At 45.2% G+C, this 23,802-nt stretch overlaps 1 long non-coding RNA gene across 2 annotated transcripts in view; it reads left to right on the plus strand.

The window, feature by feature from the left end:
• The first annotated feature begins 4,976 nt into the window (after positions 1-4,976).
• The window catches only part of LOC136053087 (uncharacterized), a 30,129-nt gene continuing 11,303 nt past the window's right edge, over positions 4,977-23,802 (plus strand). For both annotated transcript variants that reach the window (XR_010622592.1, XR_010622593.1), the window contains exons 1-2: positions 4,977-5,057; positions 21,258-21,333. This is a non-coding gene — a long non-coding RNA (uncharacterized LOC136053087). The remainder of the gene's footprint in view (positions 5,058-21,257; positions 21,334-23,802) is intronic.

The raw sequence follows: 23,802 nt of genomic DNA on the forward strand, positions 1-23,802 counted from the left end.
CACTTCCCACCCCCCAATTCCTTCCCTTAGTGGTCCACAAGAGGGGACGGGAGTGACGCACGCACCTCTTTGGACCATCCCTGCAGCTTTGGCCCAACACCTGCAGGGGTTGTCCCGGCGCCCCAGGGGGGATTTGGGGCCTTTTTTATGTCCCGTCCCCCCCTCCCGCCGGAGCCTCGGCAATTTCCGAGCGAGTGGGAAAGTTCTGTTCCTCGCCTCCATCAGGGAAAGCCCCATTGGAGCCCTGGAAACCGTACAGCCCGTAAGCGTGAGAGATCCTGGCGGGACGGAGCAAAGAAAAGTGATAGAAAAAAAAAAGAGAGAAAAAAATGAATGTATGCAAAGAGAAGGCACGGCCCACTGGAGTGTGCGCTTTTTACTTGAAGTGTCCGTGGGTTTTCATTTGGAAAACGGAATGAATCCTCCGCTTGCACTGACCGTGCGGGAATAGCTTGGAGATAATTGACGTGAACAAAACTTTCCACCTCGCGCACTTGAGAGCGGTGTTCCACACCGGGAAAACACATGGCCAGGGCGCAGTTCCCAGCAGCAGCACGGCCGCTGCCCCTCGACGGTCAGCGAACCCCCAGAGCGGGCGGCTTTGGAGCCCAAATAGTTCCTCATCCCGAGAGCGGCGGCTTCACCCCAGGCTTCCTGTGCCCCTGCGCCTGGCACCGGCCCGAGCCGGGATGAGCAGCACAGTTGAAAGCGAGCAACAAGTTCACTGGGCACGGAGTTTTTTCGATGGCTCCGCTACAGAGGGCCGCGTTGGGGCCGCGCCCGAGGTGGTGCGGTGCTGCACAGAACCTTCCTCGGCCCTTCATCAGTAACGATCCGTTGTGCCCGACGGGACGGCTCTGCGAGACGGGCTTCTGGGAACGGAGATCGGGGACAGAAAGCGTATTTAGCGGCCACTTCCTTACAGAGGGAAGCGATCAGCTAGCCTCTGATAGAACCGTGGAGACCCGCAGCCTAATTAGCATGTACAAATTAAAACGTTAAACGTAAAGACACCTCCCGCATCCAGCGGCTGTACGTAAAGCACAGCCTCGCACAGTGCGGCACTGAACTGGAAAAGCGGTGCGGGGTGCCCCGCTGCCCCGTGCCCACCCTGGGCCGACCCGCTCCGCTCCGCGCTGTCCGAGCTCCTCCGTGCCGAGTCCGTGCTGCCCGAGGGCTGCGGGAGGGGAGGGACGGCGCTGACCGCTCTGGGGGAACAGCAAAATACAGGCATTGCTCGAGACGACAACGATAAGCACAATGGGATCGGTTATCCGACCCCTTTATTGTGAAGGCTTCGCTCTGAACCTCATTTATTGTTTCGAGAGTGACAAAGCATTTCTGGCTCTGTGATAAATTAGAGCAATAATGCGGACCCGCACGTGCAAACACAGAGGGGCTGTGAAGCGGGGATCGTCCTTCGCAGCTCCGTGACTCACTACGCACTTTCCCGAGGTGCCGTGCCCGGGCTCACCCCCCTCTGCCATAAAAGTTGCCCAAGGAAGGGAACAGACTGAGAGTGATCCGCGGTACCCGGGATGGAAACCCGCTGCTCCCTCCGACGTTAAAATCGCGGGGCCATGCGGTTACCCCGCAGCTCCTCTCACATGCACGTTTGTGTTTATAAGAATCATTCTGCACGTAGGAACATAAAAAGGGGATTTGCAAGTTGGAGTCTGTCTTAAAAGACGGTGAAAACCGTAGCCCCGCTTTTATGAGACATGATAGCATTCCCATTTGCGTGCTCGCCATCTCAATGGCGTTTCACATGTGAAAAAAAAAGGTGAAGGGGGGGGGGGGGAAGAAAGATCCATATGCACTGCATAGATTTTTTTTACGCGCATAGGGACGGGCAGTCTCGTAGTGGATAAGGAGGAGAAGAATTGTGGCGCACCAGAAAGCAGTCCGGGCGCAGTTTGGCGGCTCTGCTCTTATTATTACCAATTTTTGCCGTCTGAACTTGGCCATTGTCTGAGGAGCGCGGTGCAGATTGCTGCGGGTCGACCTGGAAGCTGCTCTTTTTGGCACCGCATACAAACACGCACACGCTGCCGGCTCCGCTCTCCATGCGTGAAAGCAGCAGACACGGTTTTACCCTGCTGTATATATATATATATTTATGTATATATTTTTTCCCCTGTATTTGTATTGATTTAACCCGCTTGGGGCTTTCACTGCCGTGCGTTGGGTTTCTACGTGTGCGTTTCACACCCGATCTATCCATCCTCTGCTGCGGGGTACTTCGAAGCGTTCACATGGCACCGTGCCCCACAGCTCCACTCAAGTCCACCTCAGCCCAAAGTTAACGTAATCCACCGCCTCTCCCCTTCCCCCGACCCCGAAAAGGAGGGGGTTCCCCCTCTCCCCAACCCCCGGCCCGGGGGCTGAGGGTTCAGGCGTGGAGGGAAGTGGGGAACGGGGGCCGGAGCCCACGCTGGGATGAGAGGGAGAGGGAAGGGAGAGAAACACGCACTCCGGGCACGCATAGCAGTGCACGCCTGGCTTTGCCCCCTTCTCTCTTAACCCCCCCCCCCCCCCCCCCCGCCCTCCTCCTTCTTTAACCAGCGCCTGACAACGCGTTTTAAGGCGTGTTAGCTGGACTCCTCGACCAGCACGCAGAGACGGAAACTGCATCGTTTTTTCATCAGGAAAGAAAAGAGGGAGGGAGGGAGGGAGAGGGGGGGACCCCCCGTGCGGGCGCTCAGCCACCGCAGCGCTGAGTCACCGCGTCGGGGTCAGCCGTGTGCGCGCACAGAGCAGCGCCCTATGGCGAACCCCAGCGCACCCCTCCCTCCTCTGCCCCCGGGTTTGGCAGCTCACACTGGGAATAAAGTGGCCCACGCGTGGCCTTTGTCACTGTCCTTGGGTGCGGTGGGACCCCCGTGTCTGGGGTAGAAATAATCATTAAATTGGCATTTCGACCGCTTGGGGGTGAAGGGAGGGAGGAGCCTCGGGTCACCTGGCGCTGGCCCCTCGCCCGGTGCGTGTGTATTCCCCCAGACCCACGTGAATAACACAACAGCCCCTGCCAGGCTTTGGCACGGGCAGATGGGGGTGGCAGTGGCCGGAACACCCCAAAAGGCAGAGAGATGGATCCACGCGTTCTGACCACGCTCTCTGGGGGAGCCTTCAGGACGGGGTAGGGGGCGGGGGGGAGCTGGGGGGTCACAGCCTGGAAATCAGTTTGCGGCGAGGCCTGCGGCGGGAAACAAAGAGACAGAAGTGCCGGGAGCCCACGGAGAGCTGCAATACAGAGAGGCATTGAGCTCCCCGAGATGCTGCGGCTCCCAGCGGGGCTCAGCGCGGTGTCCTTTTTGGGCTGGCTCCGTGCCGCTGAGGGCTGGGCCGTACAGCCCGCGCTGAATCGCGGGCATTGTGTGCAAATGAATGAGCGCGCATTGTTTTGCAGCGCTGCTATTGTGCCTGGGCTGGGGGGAGGCGGTGGCAGCGTTCTGTGCGAGCGTGGCCGTGTGTTTCCTAAAGGTGAGCGCGGATTGCAAGAGTTGCTGCTCTGTTGTTGTTTGTCAAACAGGGCCCTTCTCCAGGGAGAGGGGCATGTGGCGGATCCCAGCCCAGGATTACATTAATCAAAGCATTATTTCCCCAGGGATGCCCAGCACAAATGATAGTAAATCCTAATAAAATTGGATCACTGAGAAATGGAACGCTTAAAGTAATCTGCTCTGCCTGATAAAAACTTCAAATTTAGAAGATATTATGCATCCCCACCCCCAAACACCTCAGGTATCATCGCCGTGCGTGTGCATTATACGTCTGTCTGGAGGAGAGAAATCTCCACTCGGTTTTAACAGGGCCACCACTATTGGATATATGCATATCCATAGGCATGTGTGCCTGTGCACATGTGTTTTGCACGCAGGCACAGGCACACATAAGCTGTGTGCACATAGCAATGATGATGGTGGTCAGTATGGGGATATGCCCCCTTTGTAGAGGCAGGTGCACACCTCCACGATGGCAGCTGCGATCCCCACTCAGAGCAGCCTGCCTGCTGAACGCTGGGGTGGGGAAATAAATACAAATCCAAATACATGGAGGTGAATGCTTGAAAAAGCCTTCGGGAGGATGTGTTCCAGAGGGAAACTGCCTTGGACTAGGAAGTGAATGAAAGAAAGGAACAGTCATATTGCTGGGGACATGTGGTGTGCCACACACGGGCCCCATGGCCATACCACTACCGTCCCTGCCCCTCGCAAAGGTTGCAGGGCCTGGGCAGCCGCTGGCAGCTCACTTGGCTCGACGTCCTGTCTCAGCTACTTCCTCTCTCTGCAGAAGGAGAGTTTGTAATCACAGCCATAGGACGTTACAGTAGGCTCAAAGAGACTCACTATCTGGCAGGGAAACAAAAACAAAAACAAAAACAAAACGAAGAAAAACCCATTCCTTTCTGCCCCTTCCTCCCCCTTAAATGCCGATTGTGCTTCAAAATGTGAAAGGGACGGGAGGCATTTCCACTCACCCGGTGGAACCTCTTAGAAAGGCAGGGAGAAATGCCGTGCATTACTCCTGCTCCTGCTCCTGCCCTCCCGTCCCGGCCCTGCCCTGCCACGGGGCCCCCACGCGTGTCCGTGCCCACGCCCGGCCCTTCCGCTGCCACTTTCCCCCCCGCACCGCCGGGCGCACCACAGTCCCTCCCCGTGCGTGGGCTCGTCCTGTCCCGTCCCGGCCCTGGGGCTGTCGGGGCCGGCCCCGCCGGAGGGAGGGAGGGAGGGGGTCCCCTCGTATGCGGCCGGGGGGGGGGCCCGAGCCCTCTCCCAGCCCCGAAATGACGCAGCCCCCGCTCCGGCATCGCCTCCCGTTTGGGCTGGCTCCGTTTCAGGAGCTCCGTCTCCCCCCCACCTCCTTCTTCCCAGCCTTCCTCCTTCCTCCTCCTCCTCGCCTCACCGTCACTCTCAAACACCCCCCTCTTCCCCCCCCCCATCCGACACCCGCTCCCCCCGCCGCCCCAAACTCCTTCCTCAGGACCGCGGGATGCCGGCGAGCCCTGGCGAGAGCCGCCGCTCTCCATTTCCAAGCGGGGAGAGCCGCCGGGAGCGGTGAGGCAGCCGCGGGGGGTACACGGGGGTGATGCGGGGGGGCTGTGAGGGCCGGGGAGGGGGAGGGCGAGGAATAAAGGCGGAAAGCAGCACCCGCAGCGCCCCATAGCGCCCCATAGCACCCTCGCGCCCCCCCCAACCCCAGCCCCGACGGGGCTCCCCTCCCCAGCGCCCGCCACTGCCCCACCTCTTTATCATTCCCCCCCCCCCCCAAAAAAAAAAAATCCTAATAAAAACATCAACATTCACTCGAGCACTGTTAGGCACCCTGGCTTGCTGTTTTTTTTTTCCCCTCTCCCACTCTTTCCGTTCCCTTTCATTCCCTCGGCCAAACCGACCCGTTCCCCCAGCTCCTCCGCGTCATCCCAAATGCAACCGGATGACAGAATCAAAGCCGGTTCCGATTTACCCCGGTCGTCCTCCCGTGAGAGCTCGGAAGGCACAGGGACGGCTCGAGGTGGGGCGATCCGCTCCCGCTCCCCATGTGCTCGGCGAGGCAGCTGCCTCCCACCCGCCCTCCGCGCTGCCTTCCCCTTAATTGGCTCTATCTTGATGTGCACTTGTTTTGTTTTGCCTGTTTTAACACTGGGGACGAGATAGGCAGAAAAAGGAGCGTTTGACTCGGTATGTCTCTCTGATTTTTTTTTTTTCCCTCCCTTCCCCCCCCCCCCCTTCGGAGGTCGATTTGCATTTGAGGTCTAATTCATATTTCAGAGGGATGCGTAGTGCAGGGCGTTCTGTGCTGTAGCTGATCAGGAGCCTCTCCCGGTGTTCTCTGTGCTCAGTATAATTTCATTGTGCTCACGACTGACGGGGATTTGCCTCCGTCATTTTGCAGTTATTTATGATTATTATTTTTTTCTTAAAGAATTGTATCCCATTTTAATTTAAGAACCCCGTATTTTTTAACTGCCAGGGGAAGAAATGCCAAGCATTGTTAGGGAGGACACCTCACTAACAACGTTGCAAACTCAGAGTTCGAGGCACAGGCTGTACATTCCTTTAAACCTATCAATCTGCATTCCTGGCAGTTGGATTTCCAGCTCCTGAACGTTTGATTTTGATGACCACACAAACGCTGAAGTATATTTATAGTTTCTCACGTCTATTCACAGGTGATTTTCCTGCTGTTTGCTACTCCTGCTCCAGCGCTTTGTAATTATTTCACTCCTGAAAGGCATTTCATAGGATTATATGCTGCTTTACTTATTAAAGGCTTTCGGGCTGTCCAGGTATAACTTCCATCCACATCTCTGGAAGTAGTTACATAGCCATGTGGATTTTATGGAGAGATTATAAAAGATACATGCTCATATAAAAAGATTCCGCTTTATATCCACAGTCTTTCAGTTCTTTGGGTATGTTGAAGAGCCCACCTACTCATAGGCCTTTCCGGCTCCTTTAAGGAATACCTTCACACATTTTTATTTACGTATATAAAATGGATTTTATTTATATATAGAAAGTGATTACACGAATAGCACTTGTTGTGTGATATGCATGTGAGACATTTCCAGCTTCTCCGCACACACACAAGCACGTTTATTTTTCACAAACATACCTGTATATGCGTGTGTGACAGGGTGCATCACGCTGCTGGAAGGGAAAGTACACAAAGTAAAAAACGTTCATCAAGGATCATCCGTAGAGGCTGTTAGTTCCCTGGGAGCTTGCCTTTATCTCCTCGCAGAAGTCACCGAAGTTACAGACTTTACTGTGATACCTGCACTCAGCCCCATCTCAGCACAAAGATAATTGTGAGTGTGTATTTATCCTCAGAGCACTCACTACGCAGGGCTTTGAGTTATGCCTAAAAAGATGATACAGAGATTAATATATATATATATATATATCTTATAAAATAATAATGTAAAGTGGAATTTTTTATCACGCCAACAACTTCAGCATGATTCTTGGCATCAGCAATTTAGTGCAATTTTATTTGTCTGAACTGGAGTGATATTACAAAGTGAATTAATAGAACATTAGTACTGAAAAAAAAAAGAAGCAGTTCTGCCTTTGAAATACGAAGTGCCTCTAACTTGAGATGAAACCTGAAAGTCGGTGAATAATATATGGGAAATATTAATATTTTAAACGTATCATATTTAAAATTGCTGTGAACTTAAGTAAGGTTTCATAGCAAGAAAAAACAAGTAATTCGTTTGAGATTCCAGATTTATATGTGCCATTTCACAAATGAAGCAGTTCACCACAGAAGTGAGGTCAGGTATGTAAGCATATTTTGCTGTTTTGCATGGGAATACAGTCATTATGGAATGTAAATTTAATTTGGGGAATGATAAAAAAAGAAGCAGAACAAAAAAACCCACCTTTGCTTTCTTTGCTACTGCAGTGCAAGGGGAATGTTTTTAAGTAGCTGATCAATGAGACAAAACAAAGTGGCCCATAATACCTACCTGTGCTTTTATACATAGCAAAGCCCTACCACAGTGGGACATTTATACAAAGTATGAACTCAAGTAACGCAGTAACACCTTGAATTTAGAATGGGAGTTTGTGTAGTTCAGCCCCATGTTGTAAACGTGAGCCCGGTGGTGCTTGGCATTGTGTTACCTCAAAATTACTCCTGCAAGAGAAGTTAGGGAGAGAGGAGAAGGGGTGAATCCTGTGCTTCAGTTCAGGGGAGTGGAGGTGCTGCTGCCTGACTTGCCGTTGGCTTTAGCCGGAGGATGGTGCAGCCCTCGATCCTCTCCTTAACACTGTCCTGCTCTGACCCAAAGGAGATCTGGCCTACCCCATTCTCTGAAGACACCTGGAGCTGGGCCTCACTGAAAGGAGCAGGGTCTGGCCTTTGGTCTTCTTCCTGGTGCGATTCCGTTGGACCCTAAGAAAAGTGAAGGGGTTGTTGTTGTATGATTGGGACCTCAGTGGGAGTTCTGCTGGGCTTAGCCCTGAGGGCCGTGCCAACTTTGTGCTTATGCTTAAGAAACCTGCGGTTTGTACCCTCTCTTTGGTGAACCAGGCCAGTAACAATTTGAGTTGATACTTAGGGTGCATACGATTAAGCATTTTGAACAGCTAAGGCAAAAAAAAAAAAAAAAAAAAAAAGAAAAAAAGAAGAAAAAAAGAAGTGTGTTTGCACCAGTGGAAAGCACTGGATGTGTATGAGCTTAGTGAAGAGGGAAATGACACCTTCTGGCAAGTGCTACGGCTGTCATGAGGGCTATAAACACCTAGGAACAGTCTTGCTGAAGGACAGCTAAACCTGGGAAGTCTGTAGCCTGCTTCCCAGCAGGAGCTAGTCGCAGGTGCCACAGGAGAGGGCAAAAGTTGGTGGCTGTGGGGGAGAAAACATGCCTGTCACCCTCCAGGTGACAGATCTCTTTGTCACCACTTTGCCCAAAGCTCTGGGGCGTTTGATATACTTCCTCAGATTGCTTCCAGCTCGTTTTCAGTAGCTCCTGTTTTTGTTACAAATGCCCAATTCCCTTCTGAAGCTCACTATAGATATTTTAAATTACAAAAAAAAGTGATGGGAAAAAAAAAGTTTTCCACTCTTTGTTTAAATATATTTTTCTCGGCTGTGAAATAACTTTTCTCTCTACATCTATACCCGCATGCACAATGCTAACTCATACTAGAAACATTTTAAAACTGTGTCACGCTTATAGGATAATTATTAATCTTGTCAGAATAAAAAGCATACTAAAAGGGCTCCATACAAAGATTTGTGCCTTAGTGGTTTTGAAAGTGTTTTTTTTTTTTTAAAGTAATGAGTCGTGTCGTAAGAGTGGAAGGAACTATACAGTATACAGCGTGTAGTAAAAGTGTACGACTCCTACAGGACTATTTAGAAATATACAGAGATTAATTTTTCCCCTTTTGGTTATCAGAATACTTGATGAGAAGGTATGTTTTTATTTTTATTCCTGCTTGTGTCTTACAGTTCTGTGAAGACAACACGGAATTACAAATTCAAAATTTTAGTGGCTATAAATGATATAAAAATAAGGAAGAGAAATGTTCACGTTACGTATCTGGAGGGATAAATACACAATAATCATGCAATTTGATAGCAGAAAGATAACTATTTGATAATAAAAACAACACTAAATACAAACAGGATAATAGTGAGAAAAATAACAAATAAAATGATAGAACGAAACAATGCTTTTGAAAACCCTCTCTCTTGTTTTTCTCTCTCTCTCTGCTTTGATCTGTTTTAACATATTGCTGTTAGTGAACAAGTTAGTCAAAACTTTTCCATCTTGGTTTTTATATCCTTATCTACAAATCCACAAATATAACTGGTTACAATCCCACCGACCGTTAGGAAGGTGGTTTTACTGTTGGTCGCTTGGGATTTGCTGGAGATCTGGTTTTGCATATGCGTACTCATGGGCTTAAAATTGCTGAGATATGCGAGCAGTATCTGTAGGCTCATTTACTGACTTTGTGCAGAAGGAGCAGCATTTTCAAACTAGGAATTTGACCATACAGGAGAAGGGGCTATTTCTCAACAGGATGTGGGGCACTTTCATCTTCATTTGACTTCAGTGAGAATTGTTAAAACTCACTATTTTCAAAGAAGAGGAGCCACTTTTCTTGAGAAAGTCAAATGTGAAAAAAAGGTGGAAAAATGCTATCTGGAAATTTTTTTTCTTCTTTTTCTCTTTTTCTTTTTCTTTTTCTTTTTCTTTTTCTTTTTCTTTTTCTTTTTCTTTTTCTTTTTCTTTTCTTTTTCTTTTTTCTTTTTCTTTTTCTTTTTCTTTTTCTTTTTCTTTTTCTTTTTCTTTTTCTTTTTCTTTTTCTTTTTCTTTTTCTTTTTCTTTTTCTTTTTCTTTTTCTTTTTCTTTTTCTTTTCTTTTTCTTTTTTTCTTTTTCTTTTTCTTTTTCTCTTTTTTTCTCTTTTTTTCTCTTTTTCTTTCTCTTCTTTCTCTTTTTTCCTCTATTCTTCTTTATTTTTCCTTTTTTCCTCTATTCTTTATTTTTCCTTTTTTCCTCTATTCTTCTTTATTTTTCCTTTCTTCCTTTATTCTTCTCTTCTCTTCTCTTCTCTTCTCTTCTCTTCTCTTCTCTTCTCTTCTCTTCTCTTCTCTTCTCTTCTCTTCTCTTCTCTTCTCTTCTCTTCTCTTCTCTTCTCTTCTCTTCTCTTCTCTTCTCTTCTCTTCTCTTCTCTTCTCTTCTCTTCTCTTCTCTTCTCTTCTCTTCTCTTCTCTTTTCTCTTCTTTCTTCTCTTCTCTCTTTCTCTTCTTTCTCTTCTCCTCTTCTTTCTCCTCTCTTCTCTTCTTTTTTTTTTTGTTTGTTACCCTTTCTACAGGTTTAGCATCAGCTGTATGGATATGTAATCATGAACCTACCTTCCCTATGGTAACTGTTAGCTTTGCCTTTTCTTCACAGTGGTAGAAGAAACGATTAAACCACAACCACCTTGAAAAAAAAAAGAAAAAAAAAAGACATCAATAATTGAAATTATTGCTCATTACTCAATTAAGAAAATAAGAAGATTGGAACATCTATAGGGGGGATTATGATTTTAAATGCTGATGTTTTGACTTTTGAAAATTAGGACGTTAGTACTAAATGCTCCCACGTATTTCTTGCTAGCGTTAGGAAATAATCACATGCAAATTCTGAAGGCCTATTTGAGGAAGAGCTTCCTGCACCATGGCACACTGAAACCTGAGAAAAATATTTTGGCTGTTTGAAGGGGCTGATGGCGGTGGGAGAAAGGACAAGGTGCGCTGGGGAGGCAGGCAGCAGGCGGCCTCCATTTGGCTTTGTGGGGTAGTGTTCAGAAGGGGAGAATGGGGAAAGCTGGGACAAATGAGCAGATATTGGGGAAAGTTCCTTCAATACATCAGGGCCAATTCTGTGGTCAGGTTTGGCCAAATGGATCTGAGTGGGGAGCAGCGAATGGGCCCTTTCCAAAGGCTTCTCTGTGTGCAGCTGGTGCTGGGCCTCAGCACTCATTGCTTTGTCTGCAAGTTGGGGCTTCAGCAACGTAAACAAGTCTCCTCTCCTGGAGAAATCCCTAATCCGTGAAATCATGTCCACTGAACGTGAGCTGTGCCCCTCTTTGTATTGCTTCATGGCAGAGGCTCTGCAGGATGTACCTGTCGGGGCTGGGCGTGCTTCCAGACCACAGCCCGAACTTTGCTCTTTGGTTTCATCCCTAACCGTGCCTACGAGCTTTTCTATTTTCTTTTTCTATTTCTTTTTTCAAAAAAAATCTTTGCTTCATTTAGTAATGATTGTGCTCTGCTCAGCACCAACTGCCTTGATAGGCTTGAAGTCCCTGGGAAACCTCAACGAGCATTTTATAAACACAGTAAGCAAAGCACACCAGCATATTAATAGGTAAAAGGGATTTTAAAGGGGCACAGCCACTTGGTCATTTAGTCTGGAAAAATATATCAGCCGAGAGCAGTTTGGGGGAGTTTCATCAAGCCACAAGTGTTCTTTGCAGTGTAAAGGTTCTGCATTTTAATTATTATTTCTTTTTCTGCCACTGTGGCTGTGTAAAAGATCCCTGGAGACAATGAGGACTGTGACACTGAGGGACAGGTTGCACTGACGCTGCACAGAGAGCCATAAAAAACACAAAACGGGCACAGAATAACATGCAGAAAGAGAAAAGAACAGCTTCTCTAATTTGTCACATTTGCAGTAGTTATGTTACCTCAGGAGCGGGTAAAAAGAATCAAAAGAAAAGCAGGCAGAAATGGGATCTCTAAAACTGACAGAGCCTCTTTAAATGTGCTTGAAGAACCATCTCAGGGAAAGAGTAGTAAAAAAAAAGATATGCTGCACTGTTCTAGATTTTATTTGTTTAAATGCAAATTTATGGAGCTGGCCACACACCAAAAATTGGAGAGTTTGGTACTGCAGTTGTTTTGGTGTATTTTTCAGCATTGTAATGGGCTACAGGGAGACAAAGGAGAATATGAATATATGGCAGTTGATACTGAGATTTGGGTGACATTTTTGCTTGTTGCAACTGTCATTTTTAAAAATCCATTTTCATCCTATCACGTTATTGAATCACAGCAGACGTTGATATATAAAAGCTGGAATTATTTAATAACCAAAATTAGGAGTGGTTTTTGTAGTGTATTTCTCATTACCAGTGCCTCGACTGATGATGAATCCTAAGGTCCGGGATCACGAATCCTAAACTTGCCCATAGGTTAGAGGTAGGCTACGTAACAGGAAAGAAACTGGTTTCTTTTGAAAGCAATAGAAAGCACACTGTTTCATAGGGCATCAAAAAGTGAGCTCAAGTGTGTTGCTACTATCACACCTTTCACAGCATTTTCACGTCAGGAGTCTGTCCCCAGTTTTAGTCTGAATGGGCTAGTTTAGCAAATTACATTTCCAGTCCTGGTGTCTGACTGCTGAGGAAGAGGTGTGCCCTTTGTCCCTACCTGCAGATGGTTTAGGTGATTTTACTTTTTGGAGGAAAGCACTCCCAATGGGCTGTGTTCAGAATGTGCATTCATAGCATTAGTACAGAACCAACTTACAAAAGAATATTAATCTAATACATTCCAGAATTCAAATATGTGTGATTAATAAGCATTATTATCTATAAATAAGGCTCTAATGATACTTTGGCAGTGTTGTAAACACAAGAATCAGAAGCAATTATTGTCATTATTGTTCTGCAAGTACTTTCCATGAATACCAAATGGATATTACTGTCCAGCTCCTTGGCACATAGAGATCCTGTAAAGAAATGGCTGTCAGTCAGTAAGGTCTGGCCGGCTGTTGTTAGCCACATTTGTCTAAAATGCAGTGTACCTAAAGGCTAAGCATGCGAGGCACTGAAAGCACGACAATTGTTGATTTAAAAAATCTTCTTTTGTCTTTTTCATCCCACAGTGCTATGTTAAATAAAGCCTATGAGAAAGTTTTCACATTCTGTGAGATAGACTGTGTGATGGTTGCGATTAAAAAAGCAACCCTTCCTTGTGTGAAACCCGCAAAGGTGAGAAAATTCCAGATGAAAGGTGCAGTGAAAATAATTACAAAGCCACCCTCCAGCTATTAGAGGTAACCCACAGATTGTTCCCAAGGACGCAGGATAAAAGGGATGTTCTTCTCCATCATGTTTACCTCTGTGGAGTTTTTACAAATCCCATAGACTAGAGTCACACTGGTGGCCTGGTCCCACCGCTGTGAGACCCTCACTTGCCTTCCTTTGGCAGCCTCACCTCCTTCACGAAACCTCACCGTTTTAGGCAGCGCCAGCCAACAGCAGCATTTTGTGGTGGGTGTCATGTTGTTCTTCAGATGCCAGGGTGTCATCGTGAGCAGGAACAGTGTGGGTCTGACTCTACGATCCTGCTGAAAGAAAAAAAAATAAACCAGAAAAAAAACCCCCACAACAGTAAGCTTTACTTTCCAAATGTGTTCAATTCTTCTTTCCTCTCCTTGATATTTGGGGCATGCAGCACCCTATACCATGTGGTTTAACATTTTGTTCTCTATTTGTAGGTCAACATTTCCATGATTAAACTTCATCCTTTATTCAGCCTGTTCTGGCTAGGCTTTGCAGCACATGTGATATAAGCTGTTTTCGCAGCTAGTAGGCCAAATCTTACTCTGGATAAGTGAGCCAAACATATGTGACTGAGTCAGACACTTAAATCAGCTCACTGGTAAATGGGAGATAACTCCAGGTGCAGTGTTGAACACTGAGAACCAAAGAAGTGGGAAGGATGGCCAATGTTCCTCCGTGTGGGAAAGGAGACATCCTATGAACACAGACAGTGAAATCATAGCCCTACCCAAATTTCTCTCTCCCACATTTGCCTGAGGATACGGAGCAGTCTTGACTGAAGTCATCAGGCATCTTTCCATTAGCTTTGGTGGGCTCAGGACCAGGCCAGGTTTGGGTATGCTCAGCGGCAGCTGGATGTGGTACAAGAGGAAGCAAGACCTTTCTTACCTTCCAAATAGGAAAAGCCATCCCTCTTGGAGAGGTCACATCTTACTTTGCAGCATTCAAAGGATGGTTTCTTGGGTGACATGGTGCACCCTGCATATGGCACCTCACTTCTTTCATTCTCTTTCTTCAATGCCCTTAGACATCAGGCTCATTTACTCACAGAAGCCAGTGCATCTTCTTTAGCCCTGTGGCAGACATTGGTTGCTCTAGTGTGCAGCTGGACTGGACGACCTCTCCACTTAAATCAATGGAACGATTCTTGGAAGTGTTTGCAGCCTTGAGTGAACATTACCCAACTCGGTAAACTTCAGTGCTGAGGATTTGCCTTAAAGGACTACTTCTGGCTGCATGGCCGGAAGGCATGGCCAGCAGTCCTCCTTCTCCTGTCCTTTCCCATTACCTGGTAACTTTAGTGAGCCTGTGTGTCTACTTAAGTGCAAGTAGAAGAGCCAGATGTGCAGGCAGGTGCCATGTATCTGATTCAGAGCTGCTCTATTATTGCTGTGTGACATTCTTACTTTCATCAGGGCTGGACTGGTCCTGGTTGTTGGGCTGCTAGAAGACTTTGACCCTTTTCTTCATGTTTACATAGCAAGTACCAAGGTTGACTAGTGTGAAAAGCAAAAGAGAGCCCCTGCAGCAAGGTCAGGGAGGACACAATTTCCTTATAAGGGCAAGGCTTTACCTGCAGTGCTGCAGAGAGAAGAACACGCTTCATCTGTGTTTTGGTGCTGACTTGCATCCTTGCTGACAATGAACAGTTTCCCTCAGGAATAAGCCCTTCCAGAGCCCTGCTTGTATTGACTCCCTTTTCTAAATAAAGTACTGGCAATGTAGCTAGCAGGACTTTCAGTGACTTTGGCTTTTATCTTTTCTTAAGACACTCATCCTTCTTTTGCTTTTTTTTCTTTTTCTCAGTAGCTTTTTTTCATTTAGGGAAAGCCTGTCCTGCCCAAAACTAAACCTACTTGTTAGATCTTTAGTAGATAAGCTCAAATCATAAATAAAGCTATCTACTGTTTGCAAAGTCCCATCCTGGTGATGCACTGTGGTATGTAGGATCAAGTGCATGCACTACTCCCAGACTCAGTTCTAGCCCCTTGGTTGGGCAGATCCCTGGGCATGCAGTGTGGACAACCAATTGCTTTTCCTGCAGTTGTGTTGGGAAAGAAAAGTTTTCTGGGAACAGCAGAAAAGCTGCTGAGGAGATAGTAGAGAGCAGATGCCATCAGCTCTTGGCATATTGGTGAATAGCAGGCCAAGATGCTGTCCTGAAGTGAGGCACACATGTAGGTGACTTTGTCTGATGTGTGCAGGGACCCAAAAAGGTTAAAGGTGGAGGGAGGGAGGATGAATTGCATGCTTATGAAAAACAATAGAAAGAGTACCACCTTTCTGCCCTCGCTGGTGTGAGGGTCAAGAATATGCTGGAATAAATCCATATGTGCTTCAGAGACACATCGGTGTCAAATTATTGGAAAGGAGAGGGGAATTCAGACCACTAAGGTCTGTAGATAGTGTCAAGTGGCCCTGGTTCTGCCTTTTGGAAACACAGACTGCACTATGGATTAACTTTTAAAAATGCGAGCCAAGTAGTGATGGAGGAGTGGAAGAAAGTGGGAAAGATGTATGACTGGATTGTGAGGGGAACATGCCACACTATGGGGACATAAAGTCAAGGAAAAGCAAATGAAGCTTTTCTTTTGCATTTTTTTAGGCAAAAGAAACTAAGTCACTATTTGCTTGTTCTTAAATAACATAATTCCTCTTCCACGCTACAAAAGATCTCAGGATCACTCAGGAATGAATTAAGCCTGTGGTACCAGATGTAATCTCAAGTTAATGAAGAGACAGTGTATTTTGTGTTATCTTTTCTCTTGTTTCTGATTGTCTTTTTTTGGGGGTTGATATTACTGTAAGTAAATACATTTGTATTTTGTTTCATTTTCCCCTTGTGACCTATTTCATTTAATTAGAAGGAAATGTGTAATAGGAAATGAGTAGCATCACACTGGGTTCTATCCAAAGACTGTGAAATCACCGGGAATCTTTCCCGTGGTTTTCACGAGCACCAGATCAGGCCCAGCAGAAAAGGGGGGATATTTCCACCTTATCTGGAACAGAGAGAAGAATGCACGCTGCCAGTGCAAAAATATTACAGTTGTCATTTTAAGATCTGGCCCAGATCCTAGGGAAGGATTTTGCTACTGCATCTGCCTCTCTGTGCCACATGTTTTACATCTGCAGCAGCACGTTAAGGATAAAGGTTCCTAAAACCTTAACTCCGCTGTACGTATAAAAAGAAGATACAAATTAAGGAAAAGATAAAAGATATTGATGGAAGTACATGAGATGCTCTTTAACATGCATATTATTGACTCAATAGATTGTTACGGCTTCAGAGCTATTAGGGTCTGCTGTGTCAATGTGTACTTAGGGACTGTTTAATATGCAGATGGTTGACATGACAGACCGGAGCCATTACAGTCTATCATGTCAGAGGGGATACATGAGTACACACTTTGGCTACACTGTAAAAAGTCCCTTTAAAACACAGTTGCTGTGGGTACTCAGCTACATTTTCAAATACTTTAATAACTTTGGTTATTCTGGTACCGAAGGACCACAGAGTCCAGATTTATCAGCTACAAAATTTATTTCCAAATTAAGCCATTTTCTGTGTGGAATGTGCAGTCAGGAGGACAGAGTGTAATCTCAGATCCACGGCTCATATCAAATCTTGTAAAATTAGCTGCCGCTCTTGTGCGTGTGTATGAGAGATCAGAATCTATCTGCTGGCATGTGTCTTTTTGAAGAATGTAGTTTTGTCTTTTTGAGGGGTAAGGGAGAATGCCGTTTCTTTTTTTTCATTCAAATAATCTTCAGTAGCAATTAAATAGCTTATGCTACCTAAGAGATCAGCTATTACAAGATAAGCAGCATGACAGTTTGGAAAAACTGAGTAAGTCTTTGATTATTTACTAAGTTTTGATATCTGCTATTTGCCTCAAAATGCTAAAAAGTGAAGTATAAGATACAAACATGAAAGGCTCATTTGATCATCATAAGGAAAGGAATCAGTAGTTTTGCTTTTCTTTTCCTCAACAACTTATTTTTTATTAAAATAGCGAAGCCAAGTGTTGTGTTTAATAAGATATATTTTTTTTCATTTGAATATCAAATGGAAAAATACAATTAAAATATTTCTGCTTTTGCATTAGTTGTAGGCTACATTTCAGCAATGCATATATCTAAGAAGCTCAGCATACACATTTGGTATATATTAGATGCTTCTAACAGATGCCCAGACCTCTTCCCCTGATTTTTAATGTTCTTTTTTATGGCAGTGATCCAGGGACATTTTAATTTGCAAGCCTGTGAACTTGGAAATAATACTTGTAGTGGGGCGTTACAGCTAGTCCGTTCCCTCTAAGTTTATTGTCATGTATCACCTAGCTCTGATTTTTAGCGGATTTGCTGGTCTGAGCCGCGTAGTGCAACTCCAGCCTAAAATTCCCTGGGAAAAAGCACTCTGCCTTTTGAATTATATTAGCCATGCAGCGTTATAAATGCCTTCCCTCTTTGTGGCACAGCTGGGGTGCAGATCTTGCAAAGGAGAGAAGTGTGTTTTTGGGCAAACGTGCTGGTTTCTTTTCTAATGGCTCCTTTTACTTGGTACTATCAGAGAGGTCATCGCTAATATTGGCAGTGGGTAGGGCAAGTGCTGGGAGGTAGAAAGAGAGGAAGGGACATTTCCCTTGACCTGCCGCATGCACGCCTGCTCCTGCATCTCCAACTGGATTTTTTGCAGTAGCACAGGAAAGCCCACAGGGTGTCTGCTTCTCGCAGCCAGATGACTGCTACCCATGCTCCTTGTCCAGTGCACGATGACTCTCCATGTATTGAGGTAACTCTCCAATGAGGGAGCCCAAGCAGCAGGAATACATATGTCTTGCAGCCTTATACCACATCAGTGCTAGTGGGAAAGATGTGCTGGCAATGCTGGGCTCTGCAACCCTGCTGCCCTTCCCACCTCACCTTGGGCTGTCTGTTGTGGCCACGGGAGCATGGCTGTGTCCCAGGGGTTCTGATCTCCCCAGGATTCTGCTCTCTTCCTTTGTGGATCCAGTTCCACGTCCCTCTGTGTGCACCCCCACACAAGCATCAGCTGAGAATGGCCCGTATAAGCATGCGATGCAGAGCACTGTATTACCTGGTGCTAATCAATAAAGTGAAAATGTAGCTTTTGACAGCACTTGTAATTTTGACTATCGCAATGGTGTGCCATTTCTTTGAGTGCAGTACGCTTCTGTGCCCCATTAAAGCATGGCTGGCATAGCTTTCAACTATTCACAAATGCTGAGATGTTGAAAAATGTAACATTTACAAAAGATACATCTGGTGTATATTTACAAGGCTCAGGAATCATTTAAATAGTGCCTGTGCCATCACCATATTAGGAGAAAAGTTAGTCCCAGACCCATATGTGAAATCAGTAGTCAAATGTGTGCTGGTTTAAATTCCACTGATATGGTATGGTATTTTGGGGTATTAAACATGAACATACCATGCTGGGTGTAATGTGTGAATGGAGTAATACAGAGCAAAGTATAGACCTCAATAATATGTGTGACAATTGCCAATATGCACCTGCTTCAACCAGTGTGGTCAGAAGTTGATTAAGGGAGGGTTTTTAAGGACAAATGCTTTAGTTTTTATTTTTTATTAGCTATCGATTTCTAATTGATAGAGATAATATATATGTTTATTTATTTATACTTAATTCAGTGAGAATTGTAAGATATACCTAAGAATCAAGGAAAAAGGCACTGAAGTTTCCTTTATAGCATATGATGTTTTGAGGACAAAAAAAAAAAAAAAGAGTTCATCTCCTCCTGCCGGAGCAATATGACTTGAGCTGCATTTGAAAATTATTTTTAATTAATGCGATGGGTCATGTTTTCACCACACTAAGGCAGGAAATTCAAGGTAAACCAGATACTCTTTCAGTCACACAAACATGAATTAGGCATGTAGCATCAGACTTAATTTCAGTTTCTAGGCCTGTAATTGAATCTAGCTCAATGTGAACTTTTTTTCTTTTCTTTTTCTTTTTTTTTTTTTTTGCACTATCACATTGATATCTGATGTTAGTGACATTATTTAAAGCAACAAATCAACCTATAGGATTGTGTTCAGCTATACTTTCTTTATGTCATTTGACAGTAAATGGAATAAAAAAAATGTTACTTTTCTCTAGGGGAAGATTTGTTAAAGGGTTTTCATCTTTTGTCAAGATATTTAATCCTACAGTGTTACAAAAAAAAATGCACAGTTTGTACAAGCGCAGATTTTTGCATGCAGTTTGCCTGATTGCTAATTTGGATGAATGCTCTTAGGCTTAACACAGGCAAATGAAAGAGGAAAGATAATTTTTGCATATATCCTCTGTGTCAAGTGTGAGTCCCTGGACTCTAAGGGAAGCAGGTATTCGCTTTTTGGGCTGAAGGCTGTCACTCTGGATCGCCCGATACATCAGTCTTAGTTCATGCATGCCAATGAGAACAAATCCTAACAATGAGCTGTTGAGTGATGCCAACAGAAATGAATGTTTCTGAAAGCTTCAGGGCTTTGGAGAAAGCAGCTGAAGCTAACTGCATGCCACTCTCACCCCCGCTAACTGGCCGAAGCAGGGTGAGATTTTGGCGGAGCCCTCCCACATAATGGACAATTTTGAACACACCTTTGTTTTGCGGTGGGCTGAGTAAAGCTGATACGCGACAGTATAATTAAGCCAAAATACCCAACCATGTTATTTCCTTGGAGGGGCTCACTGTAGAATGGCCTATCCAAAATTATTAGCATTCCTAGTAATTAGTATTATTAATTCCTGTTTGTCAGCCTGTCACTCCCTCATGGAAGTGATCACGTGCTGAGATATCCACTGCTCAGGACATAACACGCTTTTGGAAGCAGATGATTGTTTAATTGATAGATTGTAAAGATGGGTTGACCTATTACCTTTTCATGTTTCCCTTTACTTCAGCTGCCTGGACTCTCACAGTTCCTCAGTAGCTTTTCTGATCCATCATGTCAGCCTGGCAGCTGTGCCTCCACAATCTGCCTGCTGCCCACCGCCAGCCAGAATTCAGCCTCTGACACGTGGCTGGCCCTCTTTCCTGGCTGTCCCCTCACTGGAGGGCTCATTTTGTCTGCACCTCTATTTCCTGTATCCGCCACAACTGCTTTCTCTCTGGGGTTCTCTCAGCCCAGGGTACCAAGTCCAGAAGTACATAGGACTGTGTGTTTGCAGATGTCCCCAGGTGTGTGCCACACACCCAAGATCAGGCTCCTGTGGTCTGAGCCTCCCCACCTCAGTAAAACGTGGCCATTTCTACTTGGAGATACAACATTTCCCACCCACCTGGTAACCTCTGCCTTTGCTCTGGAACCTCTGCTTTTCTCAAATTTAATTTCTCTATGACATCCAGACCTGCAGAAGACAGCATCTTGCACCAATGTACTCAGTTTGACACTAGTTCCCCTGTGAGGTGCCCAACCCCTCCCCAGAACAGGGAAAAATAACTGGAAAATTGTTGAAATTTTATGAGCAAATTTTCAAGTATGTGCAGATTTTTTTACTGCCAAGATATGTAATAGGTGTTTTTGAGAGGTCGTTAACTTCAGCAGTGTAGTCAAAAACAGTGTTACACCCCACACTGCATCATTCGTTAAGCAATTAAGTTACTGATAGGCTTTTACGTTTATTTACCTTGATGGAAAGATATGTTTACTCAACCTGAGTACAAATCAACATGAGGAGGCGGAAGTTCAGAGTAAATTTGACTAATGATGTTGTGTTTTCATCCTTAAAAGAAAGAAAAAAAGCCTCACTGCTTTTGATGCCATTTTATCTTCATTGGAAGGGATCCGAAATGATCCCAACTGTCATGTGAGTGCTCAGGGAGGCTCAGATCCTCTTTGATTGCCTCTGAACGTCTCTCTCCGTGGGCTCCTACCTCCTCATACATGAATACAGCGTGCAGCTCTTCGGGTTGTTTACTAAGCAGCATTTTTAACTCTTCCCCCGTGAATGCTCTTGTGCTTTTGAGTAAAACAGAGACTGTGGCCACCTCTGCTTGGGGGGAGTGCTTGTGCAGCCGTGCTGCTGATGTGAGGGGAGAATTTCCTCTCAGCATTAGGAAAACTTCTAAAATATGAAACTGACTGGTGCAAGTCCTATTACTTTCAGCAAACCTTAATTATCTCTCATTTTCTTTCAGGCCCACTCTGTTCTCCAGCCTCGTTACATGGGTATCTGTCTCTCCTCAGCATCCCCTTGAATGGCATCTACTGCACGTGAGCATCCTCCACAGTCTCTAAGATGCTTTTGTTGTTTTTCTTTTTAAGCATTTGTTTTTTCAAGATGACATTGATAGACGTGAGGCCTAAGTCTGGAGATGTTCTGTGGGTAGAGCTCACATTTATTTCAGTATGTGGAGCAGCTTTAGGATCTGATCCATGTTGAAGACTAGCACTGCGTAATGAGGCCCGGGCATATAAAACAATATGTATTCTAACACAGCTCGCTCAAAACAAATATGTTCCCTTCTCTTCAGCTGGTGTAAACAAACAATCTCCATTGTGTTCATCGGGCCTCTGCTGTGCTGCCGTGTGTGAGACCAGAGCTTTGCTTCCCAGGAATTGGGAATGCAGCCTCCGACTCTGCGTCACTGTCCACAGTCCTGTGAATTAGGCTGCTGGCCCTAAAAGACATGCTGAAGTTGGGTGCTGTTGTGTTTTATAGGCAGACCTTTCCATGCTACCAATGCTCAAGGTCCCACTTCTAAGGCCTGGGCTCCTTAGCCAAACTCAACTGGCCTCGAGAATGGTTTGCTGCTGTAAAAACGCAGAGAATTAGTGCAGAAATTGTAGCAATATACCCTTGTGCTGACCTGCAAAATCTACTTTGATATCAAAATCTTCTTTTGATGAACACTGGCAACTGCATAAAAAATTACTGATGACTCGAGGTGGGAACATTAGCAGAGCCTACTTCAAAAGTCCCGTGTGATATCCATGGACCAAAGTGGATACCAACCCAGGTGCTGTTCTTCAGCTGAACTTTGATTTTGTGCTGTTCATCAGAACCGTTGCATCGCTCTATAACTTGTGCTGGAAGCAGAGTGAGCTGTTCTGGCGCTGAAATGATTTCATTGTTAGGCTAAGTGTTACACAGATGGCATTCTTAAATGTAAAATTCTTTTTATGATTCTTTCAATTTCATATTTATTTCATTAGATCATTATTTATGTTAAAGAGACACCATTAATATGAAACGTGCTCAGCTTAAAAGAGAATGTTGAGAGGAGTTTCAGGTGTCTGATCCTCAAACCTTTAGTTTTTCTGTTTCACATTTTCCTGTTTAAAATGTTTTTTTGTGTCTCTAGGTGCTATGTGACAGATTCACACAAACAACAGAGGGGAAAGAGCCTCACTTAACTGATTAGAGGAGAGAAGCAGTAAAAGGGAATATGCACAAAGCGCTGCCAAGTTCACAGAGCAAAGGATAAGATAAAAAATAGAATCATTTCACCATTTTTTTTATTTAGAGTAATGTGAGGTATTGCTTATAATAACAGCAGGGAAACAATTTTCAGACAAAAAAATGATTTCTTAATCAAGGGTCTCTAATTCAAAATATATTTATTTAATAAACAGTAATTATGATAGCTGCAACTACTCATTCATATCAATAATTCATTCAGAAGTAAACCATATCAACATATTAGCATTTATTTTTCCCTTTAATAGGCTGTGATTTAAAATAAGTGCAAATTGTCATAATCATTCAGCTCCATATGCTGGGAGATGAAAAGTCACCTTAAACCAGATGAGTATTTTGATAAAAAGAGAAGACAAGTTGTTCTAAGGGAACAGTGTATGGGGGCAGATCTTAGGCTGGGGTAAAGACAGTCTTCTCTGTGGAAGTCACCTGAGCTCTGATGATTGACACCAGCCAAAACTGGTCAGTAATTTTTAAGAACTGGATGTTTTAGGGAGTTTTCTGTGGAGACATGTACTGAGTACAATTTCTTCCAGTTCTAATCAGGAAGGAAAGTATACCTGATTAAGAAAATTCCTATTTGAAGAATATGCTGCTTTACCTGAGTTGTTGGCTGTTGCTGCTTGTGTATGAGCATGTATGTGTGTGGAGCTGCGTGCATTACTTCCTATCCCTGTTTAGTTAGCCAAGCCCTCCCCAGTTTTTACTCTTAACAACCCACCTCATTTTGACATCTCTTTTTAATCTCCTGAACCCGTTAGCTCTCTTGCAGCAAGCTCTGTTGAAATTATTTCTTTATGTCCCTGGTTAGAGATCCATATAGCATTGTTTTGATGCTGTGGAGCTTACTGTTTTTGTTTTTTTTTTTGCTTCAGACATAGGGAAGAAGTGATCAAGGGCTAGAGTCCCAGCCAGCATGTGTTACTGCTGTTAGAGCGCTCGGTGCATATCTTACAGCAACAGCTCTTTCCCTTTTGCTTTCAGTAAGTGAAGCCAGGGATCATGGTTGGGAGATTAATGTGATGGGGATGAGCCTGGGAGGCCTTTGGTGCTCCTCATGTGAGCCTGCTCTTCTCACTCACATACAGCACACCTGTGCATCCTTGCTGCAGCCATAGGACCTCCTTTTACTACCACAAGCTAAGGAGAGCCATTTTCCTGCTCTGCACAGTGCCTTATGTTTTTGCTGGGGGAACAAGGCCGCAACACCCTTCAACCTAAGTTCAACAGCAGTGCTTTTAAGGGGGTGCCTTGGGGCAGGA

Source organism: Cyrtonyx montezumae, unplaced genomic scaffold, assembly GCF_038088225.1.
Source record: "Cyrtonyx montezumae isolate F1298 unplaced genomic scaffold, pur_monq_1.0 scaffold_3, whole genome shotgun sequence".
Taxonomy (NCBI): domain Eukaryota; kingdom Metazoa; phylum Chordata; class Aves; order Galliformes; family Odontophoridae; genus Cyrtonyx; species Cyrtonyx montezumae.